Genomic DNA, 14,984 nt, shown 5'->3' on the forward strand with positions numbered 1-14,984 from the left:
AGCAATAGAGAACAGAGCGTGGTTTAACAGTGCAATAGAGAACAGAGCGTGGTTTAACAGTGCAATAGAGAACAGAGCGTGGTTTAACAGTGCAATAGAGAACAGAGCGTGGTTTAACAGTGCAATAGAGAACAGAGCGTGGTTGAACAGTGCAGTAGAGAACAGAGCGTGGTTTAACAGTGCAGTAGAGAACAGAGCGTGGTTTAACAGTGCAGTAGAGAACAGAGCGTGTTTTAACAGTGCAATAGAGAACAGAGCGTGTTTTAACAGTGCAATAGAGAACAGAGCGTATTTTAACAGTGCAATAGAGAACAGAGCGTGTTTTAACAATGCAATAGAGAACAGAGCATGGTTTAACAGTGCAATAGAGAACAGAGCGTGTTTTAACAATGCAATAGAGAACAGAGCGTGGTTTAACAGTGCAGTAGAGAACAGAGCGAGGTTTAACAGTGCAATAGAGAACAGAGCGTGGTTTAACAGTGCAATAGAGAACAGAGCGTGGTTTAACAGTGCAGTAGAGAACAGAGCGTGGTTTAACAGTGTAATAGAGAACAGAGCGTGGTTTAACAGTGCAATAGAGAACAGAGCGTGGTTTAACAGTGCAATAGAGAACAGAGCGTGGTTTAACAGTGCAGTAGAGAACAAAGCGTGGTTTAACAGTGCAGTAGAGAAGAGAGCGTGGTTTAACAGTGCAATAGAGAACAGAGCGTGGTTTAACAGTGCAATAGAGAACAGAGCGTGGTTTAACAGTGCAGTAGAGAACAAAGCGTGGTTTAACAGTGCAGTAGAGAAGAGAGCGTGGTTTAACAGTGCAATAGAGAACAGAGCGTGGTTTAACAGTGCAGTAGAGAACAAAGCGTGGTTTAACAGTGCAGTAGAGAAGAGAGCATGGTTTAACAGTGCAGTAGAGAACAGAGCGTGGTTTAACAGTGCAGTAGAGAACAGAGCGTGGTTTAACAGTGCACTTTGCCATAATATAGTTGATGTTTCAAAGGAAATGTGTACTGGGATGTAATGTTTGAAAAACTGCTCTGTCAAGGTGTTCGTGATGGTAATTCTTTAAAACAGTTAAATACTGTTAAGACCAGAGGCCAGAATCCTAAGAGAAACTTGAACGCAACTCAAACTTCAATCCCATCAGAAACCCATCTAGACAACAGCTTTCTGGCCTACTGTATGGGTAGATGAAGATTTGACTTTGAATAATAACACTTTTTAATCATGTGCCACAAGGCATGACAGTTGGTAGACCTTGAGTTATGTCACATAAAGAGTGTCAAGTACTGGAGGGGGGAATTCAAAACAGATTAAGGACTGTTTGGTCAAAATACACAGCATGATATGTGGTTCCCCCCACCATATTTGGTGCATATATTTCCCAGACAGACTCATTGTTATACTACCCACAGGGCAACTCTAATGTGAAGTTGATCTTAGGTTGAAGTCGCTCATACATACTTCCCCATTGTGACATTTATCTTATTCAATTCCCCAAATGCAGTGCAGTAGCTCTACTGCATCACCCTTCAATGCTAGATGAATACAATCATTCAGTGCAATTGAACACAGACTATATGGTCACTGTGCTAGAACACTCTGGATGAGCAGGTATTCTTGGTATAGTCTTATGTGAACCAAGACACTGAGCTAACATAGCCCTAGAGGTAGGCACAACTGCAGCAGCACACACATACACACACCAACACGCACACACACGCACTTATACACACACACACACACACACACACACACAGTGATGATTAATTGGGCAGGTGGAGTGGTGTGAGCAATGTTGATTTCCTTTCATTACCCTCTCCCCGCCCCTCAGTTAGAGAGATAGTTCACTGATGGGGGAGGGAGGCATAAGAGGAGGAAGTGGGGATGCGGGAGGGAGGGGGTTGCAGGAGAGGTGGAGGGATGAGAGGAGGGAGGGGGGATACAGGAGGGATGGAGGGATTAGAGGAGGGAGGAGGGATGCAGGAGAGGTGGAGGGATGAGAGGGGGGAGGGATGAGAGGAGGGAGGGGGATGCAGGAGGGATGAGAGGGGGGAGGGGGATGCAGGAGGGATGAGAGGAGGGATGAGAGGAGGGAGGGGGGTGCAGGAGGGATGGAGGGATGAGAGGAGGGAGGGGGATGTAGGAGGGATGGAGGGATGAGAGGAGGGTGGGGGATGTAGGAGGGATGGAGGGATGAGAGGAGGGAGGGGGGATGTAGGAGGGATGGAGGGATGAGAGGAGGGAGGGGGGATGCAGGAGGGGTGGAGGGATGAGAGGAGGGAGGGGGGATGCAGGAGGGGTGGAGGGATGAGAGGAGGGAGGGGGGATGCAGGAGGGACGACCTTCGCTGCACCTCACTTTCCGAGTGTGACAATGTGACCTCCTGCTTATCGAGGCAGCGATCAGTCGCTAATCTTTCACACCGCTTCCTAATCTCTCTATCTCCTCCCCCCATCCCTCCCCTCTCGCTCTCTCTCTCACTCTGCGTGGTGCCCTTCCCAAACACTTCCCTCCCTCTCTCTATCCCTCCCCCCTGTCCCCCCTCCTCCTTTTAAGGTTGTCATCTTTGGCTCCAAGGTGCTCTAAGTAGTGACGCGAGGCGAAGGCTAGCCGGGGCGAGCGAGCTCCACACACACACTAATTAGATCAGCCTTCTCTCTCTCTTCAATGGCATAATCATGTGCATCTGGGCCTCGCAATTACTTAATATGATATATTAACATATTCCTGGCAGGAGCGACAGGAGGAGGGCGCTGGTAGGAGACAAATTATCCAAATTAATTTCTAATTTAAAATCCTAGGCCTTTTATTATAAGCTGTGGGCGCCGCTCGCTAGCAGAGGAGAAGGAGGGGAGAAAGAAAGAGGCGGCGGAGAAAGAAGTCAAGGATATTCAGGGAGCTTCTAATGATTCAGGCTGGTTCCTGCCCACTAACCAAATGAATAAACAATGGGATAAAGACCCAGGAAGGAATTAACTGTACATGGCTGCATGGATGAACATAGTGGGGCTTCATTGGGGCATGTGGATGAAATGTCACACTCCCAAGTCCAAGGCAGGGGGCTTTCTTCCTCATTTGCCCTAATTAGGTTTGTAAAAGTGTACAAGCAGGGTTTGGTTGAGAGGGAGATGGCCAAGAGCCATGACTATAGGTCAATCTGAGGGATGTCACTTATTGGCCTATTCCCTAAGGAGCCAATCGGTCTGTAGAGGGCATCCACCAAGAGTTGGCATCATGGAATGTAGGGCAATTATGGGCTTGTTGGAGTAGACAGTACTTCCATACTCAGACTGTAATATCTTTAATATGTGACTGCAGAGGTCTTACTACTGCGCAATTACTCTGTAACAAGTATTGTAATTATGCGTTGGTCAAAACGTAACCTTTGTTCAATATTAAGATAATATAAGATAAACATGTTGTGACATGAAACCCAACAGCATTTATTTGACCGATTTACAAACATGTAGATCATGAAATGAATTGGGAATCCTAAGTAGAGAGTGGCATTAATGATTGATTTTTCGATTCATCAAAATATGCAATTGGAAGTAGGCTCCTGCTGATTCTGAGGGTCCACCATGAAGGGTTACTAAGGGAACGAAGCTACTCTCAATGTAAACGTTCCCTCTCCTAAACAGGATTTTTGCCACCCATTTTATCTGCTTTAATCTTAACCACTGAGAGATAATTCCATATTTACCTGGTTATCTTTGTGATTGATGAGAAATGTACAGATATTTATGAGAACATTGAGTGTACGTTCAGATGTGGTATCACTCATAACACTTAAGTTTTGTTGCCTTGCCTGGCTCTTCCATCATTCAAAACTGTGCATAAGTTTACCTCATACACAAACACCTTACCCAACCCCAATCCATACAGTCTGAGCTTTTAATAACCTATTTAACAACACAGCGGTGTCACCATGGCCCACGGCTCAGCTTAGGCTTAGCATGATTCAATAATAGCATCTCCTAGCATGGATAAACACACATCCAAACGAACAGCCTCTTCCCACAACTCGCTGTACTAGGCTATACTTTATATATGGATGCACAGACTCCATTTTGGTTCGCTTATTGGTTGTTTTTTATGGCTTCTGCAGTGGCATGGATACTCATTGCCGGCCTACAGTATGCAGGCTGTGGGAGAGAGGCAGCTAGGCTAGGCTGTGGTAATTAACAATAGAGGATGTGGCGTGCTCATTAGCGTGCCTATATACCCGGAGGTGCTGAGCACGGACACCTAATGAGATCCATATTGTAACGAAGGGGACTGTGACCGCCCGGGGTTCTCTTCTCACTGCACAAATTGGGGTGTGCATCGAATGGTAAGGGGCGCTTGGAGAAATGTTAACCGCGCTGTGAACTAGAAGTAGAAGGATAGTTGTGTGTGTGTGTGTGTGTGTGTGTGTGTGTGTGTGTGTGTGTGTGTGTGCCACGAGGAGTATACAATTATTTAGTTAATACACCCCTAAAAGTTCAACTAAGCTAACACATGGAATTGTTTTAAGATGGTCAAACCATGGATCATTTTCCTATTTGATTTTGTGTTGAAGGAACCCTGTAGGTATAAAAAAAACAATGTTGATAAAATATTGAGTTTGACCTTTACTGCCCATAGAAATGCATAGAAAAACTCATTCATGAATGGCAAAACAAACACTAAAAATGTAAATTATAAGGAATAAGGTTTTGACGTGTCTGTCCTATATCTAGGAGATATAAGAAAGGTCAGGCAAATTTTGGGGGGGAAACAGATTTAACCCCCCTTTTTTTGGCACAAAAGTAGTTCCATACTTCCATTCATTTTCCAAGCCGATAACGGGTTACCTTCAGACGAGTCCCAAGACACTTGTGAGGGTCGTAGAGCAAAACGGAGACCGCCATCATGTTCTTAAGAGTCTGTCCTATTAGTTTGTAGCCCAAACCATTTGGACGCTACACACAGACGTTGGCACATCGGCGGTACCGACTTCAGACGAGTCCTGTGGGGTTTCTAGAGCTAAACGGAGAACAACATCGTGTTTGTGAGGGTCTCATCTTTCCATAGAGTGGTCATATTAGTTTGTAGCCATTCGGACGCTACCAACATTTTCGTGAGAAGACCGATTTTCGTAATGTCTTCTGGCGTGCGGGTCAATCGGTTTTTAAAAAGTATATGATTTATATTATATCATGTTAACATACTGTGTGCAATGTGTATGATCTGTAGTGACGTCTGTGGTTTCACTGGCCTCTATATAAACAACCTCGCCCATTTGGGGAGACACCCCTTGGAGAGATTTGTTTTTCAGATTTTTACTCGTATTTTTCTCCATAATTATATGACAAGGTGAACAATAAACAGTGTACTACACTTAACTATGAATGTCCAAGGCAATTTAGTGAAGCCACAAAGCAGGGAGCAATAGCCTGCCAAAAACAGTGGGAATTCAAGCCAAGTGGGTTACCTGGAGTCTCTCTCAGTCTGTTTCTCTCTGAGGCCACAGAGAATCTGGATGTGGTGACAATTTCTAATGGGGTGATCATTTCTATGGTGGGCAAAAAAAGAGTGAGATTTGGTGTGTGTTTGTGTGTGTGTTTGTGTTCGAGAGAGAGAGACAGAGGAGTGCTAGGGGGCAGGCACAGAGGCACAGAGACAAAGCATATTGGCACTAAAAGGACAGACCATCAAATCAAATCCAATTTTATTGGTCACATACACATATTTAGCAGATGTTATTGCGGGTGTAGCGAAATGCTTGTAAAATAGCCCTGACGCTGAGGTGCACCATATTAAAATAGCAGATGAATCACTTCCACGTCCACTAACACACACACTTGATGCTACTAGCCACAATGGACTGATGCTAGCAGCTTCATTTACTCAGTTACTCAGTGTACCATGAATGTTCTGCTGGAGATAACATGAAGAAAGAAAAGTATATGAGATGAAGATGAAAAGGTACAGATATGGGAATAGAGAGGAAGAGACAGACCAGAGAGAAATGGAGAGGGTTGGCAAGAGAGAGAGCGAGAGAGAGAGAGAGAGTGAGAGACAGAGACAGGGAGAGAGAGAGACAGAGACAGAGAGAGAGAGAGAGAGAGAGAGAGAGAGAGAGACAGGGAGAGACAGAGACAGAGAGAGAGAGAGAGAGCGAGAGCGAGAGAGAGAGAGAGAGCGAGAGACAGAGACAGGGAGAGAGAGAGACAGAAACAGAGACACAGAGAGAGAAAGAGACAGAGACAGGGAGAGACAGAGACAGAGAGAGAGAGAGAGACAGAGACAGAGACAGAGACAGAGACAGAGAGAGAGAGAGAGAGAGAGAGAGAGAGAGAGAGAGACAGAGACAGAGAGAGAGAGAGAGAGAGAGAGAGTGGGATATAGTAGGGATGCTCAGCCAGTGACATGGGTAATATCATATTCATCACAGGCCTGGCTCATATCTCATGATGGCCGGGAGAGTTTCCCCCGCGGGCTTTGGGAGAGGACAGGGTGAGTGGGAGACGACAGGGTGGGGGAGAAAGGAGGGGAGAATAAGGGGCAGCCAGACCAGACCTGTCACGCAGAGCCACACAGGTATATTGTGAGAATGATTTAATGCGATAATAACCTCCACTTCGCCGGATAGATGATGTTTCATTGTGGCGCCTGACGGTTAATGAATGAAACATTAGTAAACACTACTAAAACGTTATTAGAGACTGAGAGAGGGAGAATGTAGTCTGCGGGAAGCGAACCAACAGGAGGGGCGAGGGTGGTAAAAGATGAGTATGCAAATGTACTCCCCCCCCTTGAAACACCCCAATTATTTTTCCTGCTCAGCAGTTGTGAATAAAAGATGAAAAAAGTGGAGGACCTGAGGAGGTGGTAGAGGGTGGCTGTGTGGTGTTCCACCAGATCTAATGATATGTGTACAGCAAGGGCCCACATATTTACACATTACATACAAAGTGGCTTCATATGAGGCGGGAGTCGAGGAGATATCCCTTCTGGAAATCCTAGGTGAACAGTGGCAAGTACTCACTAAACAAATATGCACTGTCACAGCCAAAATCAAGTAGCTTAAACTGGTCTGATGTATCAGATGCTGTCATACTTTGAAGTGTTGGGTACTATAGGAAAACAATATACAGAAATACAGCGGAAGTCATTAAAATAGTCATAGTTTTATTTATATATAGACTGATGTTCCAAATGCTATTGTTTTATATTGAAGTTGTCAACTCTATTGGGATGCTGACCACATGGGCCAAGCCACTGTATTTTTATCACAGTATTCATCATCATTATGGTGATGCCACTGACCTTGTGCTGGGCCCTCATCCAGTCAAAGGACCATGAAAAAGAGCATCACCTCACACATTTTATTGCCAGGCTGAGAACCCACAATCTCTAAGCACCTGTATTCGGCAGACTCTGTCACTAAACATGATAACTTTTCAACGGTCGGCTGGATAATGTAAAAGTGCACGCAAGGTCAGGCCTGAATTCAAAACGTCTCTCTTGTTTTCTCTCTATTTCTCACTGATTCATTCTCTCTCTCTCTCTCTCTCTCTCTCTCTCTCTCTCTCTCTCTCTCTCTCTCTCTCTCTCTCTCTCTATTTCTCACTCTGATTCATTCTCTCTCTCTCTCTCTCGCTCTCTCTCTCGCTCTATTTCTCACTCTGATTCATTCTCTCTCTCTCTCTCTCTCTCTATTTCTCACTCTGATTCATTCTCTCTCTCTCTCTCTCTCTATTTCTCACTCTGATTCATTCTCTCTCTCTCTCTCTCTCTCTCTATTTCTCACTCTGATTCATTCTCTCTCTCTCAAATTCAAATTCAAATTCAAGCTGCTTTATTGGCATGAAAAACATTGTGTCAATATTGCCAAAGCAACAATGTATACAATATACATTGTAACAAAATTATAAATGATAGCAAATAATAATATAAAATGGTAGTAAATAATAATACAAAATTAAATACAAAAATAAATACAATAAAATGGTGACAGTCAATAGTAGAAATGTAATAAATATAAAATAAAATTATGGAAAATGAAACTATAACTAACTTATAACTAAATAACGGTCATCTTCTTCTTTATATCAGTACTACAACTACAATCATCATTACTACGACTACTACTACCATCACTAAACTGTTATCACTACCATTACCACCCATATTTGGGATGATAAACATTAATAATTATAGTAATAATGGCAATAATAATAATAAGTAAGTTACTGTTTACTATGCAGATGTTATTATTCAGTGTCCCTCAGGCTATGGCAGGAAAATACATATTTGGCTGCAAGAGGAGCCATTGCTCCTTCGCCCATGAGTATTCTTAGTTTTTCCTCTGGGTTCAATTTGTAAAAATTTGGAATATATGTAGTCATTTCTGTGAATAATGAATCTCTTTGTGAGGAATATTTATCACAGTAAAGGACAAAGTGCATCTCTGTCTCTACCTCCCCTGTCATGCAGTGACCACATACACGCTCCTCTTTGGGTAGCCATGTCTTTTTATGTCTGCCGGTTTCTATTGCCAATCGGTGGTCACTCAGCCTGTACTTGGTAAGGATCTGTCTCTGCTTCGTATCTCTGACAGAGTAGAGATAATCAGCCAATTCATATTCTCTGTTTAGGGTCAGATAGCAATTTAGTCGGCTTTGGGATTTTGTTTCGTTTTTCCAGTATTGTAAATATGATTCCTTTGATTGGTTCATGATTTTGCTTATTGGAATTCTTTCTTTTGAAGCAGTGCTGGTGTCAGCTTGGTTGGTGAGGTCCAACACCAGCTGACTGAGAGGGCTCGTTTCTGGGCTCAGCTCTTGGGCTTGAAGTGCTTTAAATTGCAGACTCGAATTTGGACTTGAATTTAGATGTAGCCAAAATTTTAATGATCTTTTCTGTATTTTCATTATTACTGGAAAACGGCCCAATTCTGCCCTACATGCATTAGTTGGTGTATTTCTCTGGACTTGTAGAATTTTCCGACAGAATTCTGCATGTAGGGCTTCAATTGGATGTTTGTCCCACATTTTAAAATCCAGTTTATTACTCTCTCTCTCTCTCTCACTCTGATTCATTCTCTCTCTCTCTCTCTCTGTCTCTGTCTCTCTCTCTCCCTGTCTCTGTCTCTCTCTCTCCCTGTCTCTGTCTCTCTCTCTCTCTCTCTCTCTCTCTCTCTCTCTCTCTCTCTATTTCTCATTCTGATTCATTCTCTCTCTCTCTCTCTCTCTATTTCTCACTCTGATTCATTCTCTCTCTCTCTCTCTCTCTCTCTCTCTATTTCTCACTCTGATTCATTCTCTCTCTCTCTCTCTCTCTATTTCTCACTCTGATTCATTCTCTCTCTCTCTCTCTCTCTCTCTCTCTCTCTCTGACACACACACACACACACATCCTGGCAAGCAACAAGGTCAACAAAGGCAAGGTTTACTGTCAGCAAGGGTAACACTAAATGAATGCACAGCAACAATGCCGCTAAATAGCACCACAGCAGTCAGAGGGGACGGTGCTGGAGGAAGTGCTAACTCGCCTATTTCTAACTGAGGAGGTGTTATTAGCAAAGATATAGGGACAGGCAAGGACGTCCAAACAGGCCAGACCTATCTTTGAACCAGGCAGGGACATTAGAAACAGCAAGGACAACGCAGAGGTAATTTGCATTCGAGCACTTCCCAAAGAACTAACTATTTAGCAGGAAAGTTGTTGTTTCGTTCTCAGACATAGAGGTGAAGTTGTTGTTTCGTTCTCAGACATAGAGGTAAAGTTGTTGATTGCACATGTGTAACACAATAAGAGAGATACTATTCCTTTAAAAAATGATTAGTTCAATTCAATAGTTACCAGCGGTATAATGTTTTGTACACACTTAACATTACAGTGTGACACCTGATTATAGCGCCAGCCACTTAGGAGTCAAATTAAGTTCATGGGGAAATTAGCATGTTAGCCACGCAGGACTGCATTCCTTCATTTATATGACTCTTTTTATGGCCCAGTCAAATCCGACTAGCTAATCAAGCCATATTACAATAGTTCTCAATGGCTTGTATTTGATTGGCTTCAATTTACATAATGGCGCAACGCGGAAATGTGTCCCCCTCTACCCGTTTCCATTCCTTTTCTCAGGAGATTAGATTAGTTTATGGATTTGAAACATGTGCATGCGGTTGATTTTATTTATTTATTTATTGGTCTAATGCACTCGGCAACAAGCGAGTCGGTCTATGCCAATTATGAGCTGAAAATGCACCTGTCCAGGACAATACATAGTGGCAGAATCCAATTTGTGTTGGGGAATGAGGAAACGATTTATCTCTCTCCGCGACGTCTCTGAACGCTACACACACCAATAAAAAAAAATAGTGGTCTGTGGCAGCCCCTGTGGATCCCCATATCATATATCCATTCCACAACGGATGATTTCTTAAAGAAAAAGACTTAAAGGATTGCAGATAGATAATTGTGTACCTTCAGAAAAGGATTGCAGATAGATAATTGTGTACCTTTAGAAAAGGATTGCAGATAGATAATTGTGTACCTTTAGTCTTCATGCATATTTATTTTCAGCCAAATGTAAAAAAAAAAATAATAATAATAACGTAATAATAAAGTCTGTTTTTATTATTATTATTTGAGATTCTAATTAGCTACGGATTAGTCGTTTCACTGTGTTGCCGTGGCAATATAAAAAGCTGGTGCTGTGGTCTTTTTCTCTGCTGTGAGGAGAGATACGGTAGCTGGGATCAAAAGGACATTATGTCCTTAATGGCAAGTTCCCTCTATTTGGTATTTGGTCTGTATCAATGTGCTGAGAGTCTGTCATTTGGTGGCAGAATGAGCCGGGCTAAAGAGATAATATTTCAATAACATACTGGCCTGATCATAAAGTAACTCAATGGAAATGTGTAACAGCCTGAGGCGCCTCAGCAGGACAGTCAGCAGTCAAATGATTTCACATTCCCTTTTCTCCTTGCCTGCATGCACACGCTGCCGTTTCCCAAAGAGCACCAATGACAGACGCACACACACACACACATATTTAAACAATACACTCTCACACACTGACCTATATGGAAATGAATACAAACTGTACAGTTACATAGTTTTTTTAATGTAGTATCTAGGAGAGGAAGATTACTTTTCACGGTTAGAACAGTAAGACATCTGAAAATAAGACAAAATGTGTAATTGTCTGGAACCCCCAGGTGACAGTGAATAAGATGTATTGACAGTACTGAGGGCCAATGCATTCAGGTCAGTTCAGGACACCTCAGTTAAAGATAATATAGTGCTCTCTAAGGGATGTCAATCCACCAACACCACATACATTACCTTACCCTCTCAATTCAGTTCAGTAGACTTTATTGACATGGCAAGTTCAATGACTTACATTGTCAAAGTAGACATATAACAACAAATGGTGGGAGCAACAGCAATAAGGCATCAATAGTAATAGTAGTAGTAGTGATTACCTTACCCTCTCCCCTTCCATCCCCATCAAGGGGAAACCCTTTGTTCGGATACAATATATAATCAAGTTGCCTCTCCTGATAAGCAAAACAGGTCAGCAATATCTGAAGCACAGAGACCGGGATCAATGGAACGAACAAGCTAATGAGGCTGGAGATCCAGTCAGTGGAGGGTGTTTGAAGCATCCATCCTTCCAGACGTCACACCCACCACTCTAGCAGGCATAGCTACACCTCTCATGTAGCTAGCTCCTCTCCTTTGGTTTTCCCCTCCTTTTTATGAACCAGCCTGAAAGTCAAGGCGTTGGGGATATTAAAACGGGGGGAAGTAGAAGATCAAAATTGCACTCTGGTGCTAGTATCGGAGCTGTGGGCGCCAAGCCTCTGATGCCACGTGAAGGAGCCACGCCGTGCGGGTATCTGTGAGCCTTGTCCAGGTGTAGCTAGCTAGCTCCCCCTGTTTTTTAATGATGCCATTTGCCTAATGTCTACCTGTGGTTGTCAATCAGACATTATCCCAACTTCTTTCCTCTCCCCCAAACTAGACCAAAGCCCTTGCCTGAAACATCGCTGTGCCTCCTGTTTACCGCTTTCCTCCCCATTAATTGGGCTAGAGACATCACTTTAAAATGAGACCAGGAACAGGAAGAAACAACAACAAAAACATGAGTGGAGATGATGGGCATGTCTTTTCATCCTTTAACCCCTATTGCCTTTCTGCTGATCTGGACGCTTCCAGAGGGGTACAAATTGGGATGTCAAGAAAGAGGTGGTGAAGGGGAACTCCTTTAACCCTCTTGTACTTCTCTCTCTCTCTCTGTCTCGCTCTCTACCCCTTTCTCTCTACCTCTCTACCCCTCTCTCTCTACCTCTCTACCCCTCTCTCTACCTCTCTAACTCTCTCTACCTCTCTACCCCTCTCTCTACCTCTCTACCTCTCTACCCCTCTCTCTACCTCTCTACCTCTCTCTCTACCTCTCTACCCCTCTCTCTACCTCTCTACCTCTCTCTCTACCTCTCTACCTCTCTCTCTCTCTCTACCTCTCTCTCTGTCTCTCACTCGCTCTCTCTCTACCTCTCTATCTCTCTCGCTCTATACCTCTCTCTCTACCTCTCTCCCTCTGTCTCTCTGTCTCTCACTCACTCTCTCTCTACCTCTCTATCTCCCTCTCTTTATACCTCTCTCTCTCTACCTCTCTTCCTCTCTCTCTCGCTCTCTCTCTACCTCTCGCTCTGTCTCTCTCTTTGTCTCTCTACCTCTCTCTCTCTCTATATATATATCTCTCTTTCTTTCTTTCTCTATCTCTCTCTCTACCTCTCGCTCTGTCTCTCTCTTTGTCTCTCTACCTCTCTCTCTCTATATATATATATCTCTCTTTCTCTATCTCTCTCTCTCTCTCTCTCTCTCTCTCTCTATCTACCTCTCAATTTCTCTCTCTACCTCTCGCTCCCTCTACCTCTCTCGCTGTCTCAAATGTGGCTAACCAGACATGTCCTTTGTAACTTTTTTAACCTGACACAATTCTGAAACACTGCACAGACTATACTTCTTTTTTTTTTTTAAAGGAGACAATAATTACACATTGTGTCTTGCACCATGTCTGTCTGAGTTTAAGAGTGCAGGCAGGTGCAAGGCACTCAGACAGGCACATGTCCAAATATTGTCATGTTAGCAGTTTTCTTTGTCTTTTGTTTGTCTGGACCATGTCATTGTTTATGTCAATCCAACATTTTAGCTGAGAAGCTTTTGTACCATTAACTGCCTCGCGCTGTAACAACACAGTCGGCCTGTACATTAAGACATATGGAACCAGCCTGGGTAATTATGACTACATAGATGTCTAGTGGTCATTTGATTGACAGGGGTGGAGTGGTTTCCTTCAACTGTTCCATGCTTTGGCATTAATCCTCTTTCCATGATGAAGAGCCCAAGTGTTATAGAGAGAGGAATGCCAGGTGGGCCTGCTCACCTCAAACCAGGTGTGTGTGTGTGTGTGCGTGCGTGCGTGCGTGTGTGTGTGGCTAAGGAAAACAATTCATCATGCTCTGCATTACCAGCATGCCTGAGTTGTTATGAGAGGAGGACATCATGCACCAGACCCTGATCTCTGGGGAGTCTAAGTCAGACCCTCTTCCATACCCAATACCCCCCCCCCACACACACACACACACACACACACACACACACACACACACACACACACACACACACACACACACACACACACACACACACACACACACACACACACACACACACACACACACACACACACACACACACACACACACACACACACACACACACACACACACACACACACACACACACACACACACACACACACACCCTCGTCTCCACCACTTGTATCCCAGCAGAGGCTTTATGACAGGCTGCGGCGACATGGAGCCCACCGGATGAATTGTTTCATGGCTCCGGGCAGTCGAGGGGAAAGAGGAGCCGTAAATAGGATTGAAGTTTAAATGGAGTAATACGGCTCTGGAAAAGAGGGCCCCGAGTGGTGAAAACCCAGAGGTAAGAGGGAGGTGAGAAGTTCGCCCGGAGATCAACCACATTCAGCAATTTGGCCTAACAGGAGAGAAGAAATGGGGCCTTGAAATAAAGTTGAAAGTCAATGTGCGTGTTTTTTCAGACAACGGAGAAGACTGCTCCAAACTCAATGGTCACATATTTTGGACACAGAAACGGATTGCACGAAAGTCAATCGGCACGTTTTTGGACAAATAAATAGAAAATATGTTTAAATCCTGTGTAAAAGTGTCTATTGGAGGGTGATCATTACATTGAAGAGTCTAATGAATAGATAGGCCCATATATACTGTATATATTAGAGGATACAGGGACTAAGTGAGAGAATCTCTCTCTGGACCCACATTAAGAACAGTAACTGTCAGTTACATCTCATTACACCACCTTATAGCATATAACACATGACATATGCACAGGGAAGATTAGTAACCACCAATAAGATGTCAATTTTCAGCACTTTTATACAAGGATTACAAGCATATCATAATGTATCATATTAAAACCCTCTCCCATAGCTCCACTTTGTTATGGTTGCAAGTTAAATGATTATGTGCTTTAATCCACATCCTTGGTTCTCAATATCCCAGTGTGTAGAATTGTTTCCGTCGTGGGAGGAACAAACCACAGATTACCCATTTCATAAATTGCGAGACAGATCTATTCCTCCCACATTGTTCCTCACGTAAATCCACAACGAATCACAAGAAGATAATTTGATGTATCCGAAAATAATGACCAGAAAATAACATTGTCCTGGTCTGATTTTCTTCACACAATCAAGCCTCTTCAGTGAACTGTGCAGGTGCAAACATTATACTGTATATATATATTCATATCAACACTCTGGTCCTTCTTTCTGAGCTCGTATAAACAAATGTGCTCTGTGAGTTTCACTCGGCGAACATAAGTACCATTAGGGTAGTCCCCAAACAACGCTAGCCTCGGATCAACTTCACAGTAAATTAGCCACAATTAGC

This window comes from Oncorhynchus mykiss, chromosome 15 (genome assembly GCF_057628025.1).
Source record: "Oncorhynchus mykiss isolate SJ-2025 chromosome 15, ASM5762802v1, whole genome shotgun sequence".
NCBI lineage: Eukaryota > Metazoa > Chordata > Actinopteri > Salmoniformes > Salmonidae > Oncorhynchus > Oncorhynchus mykiss.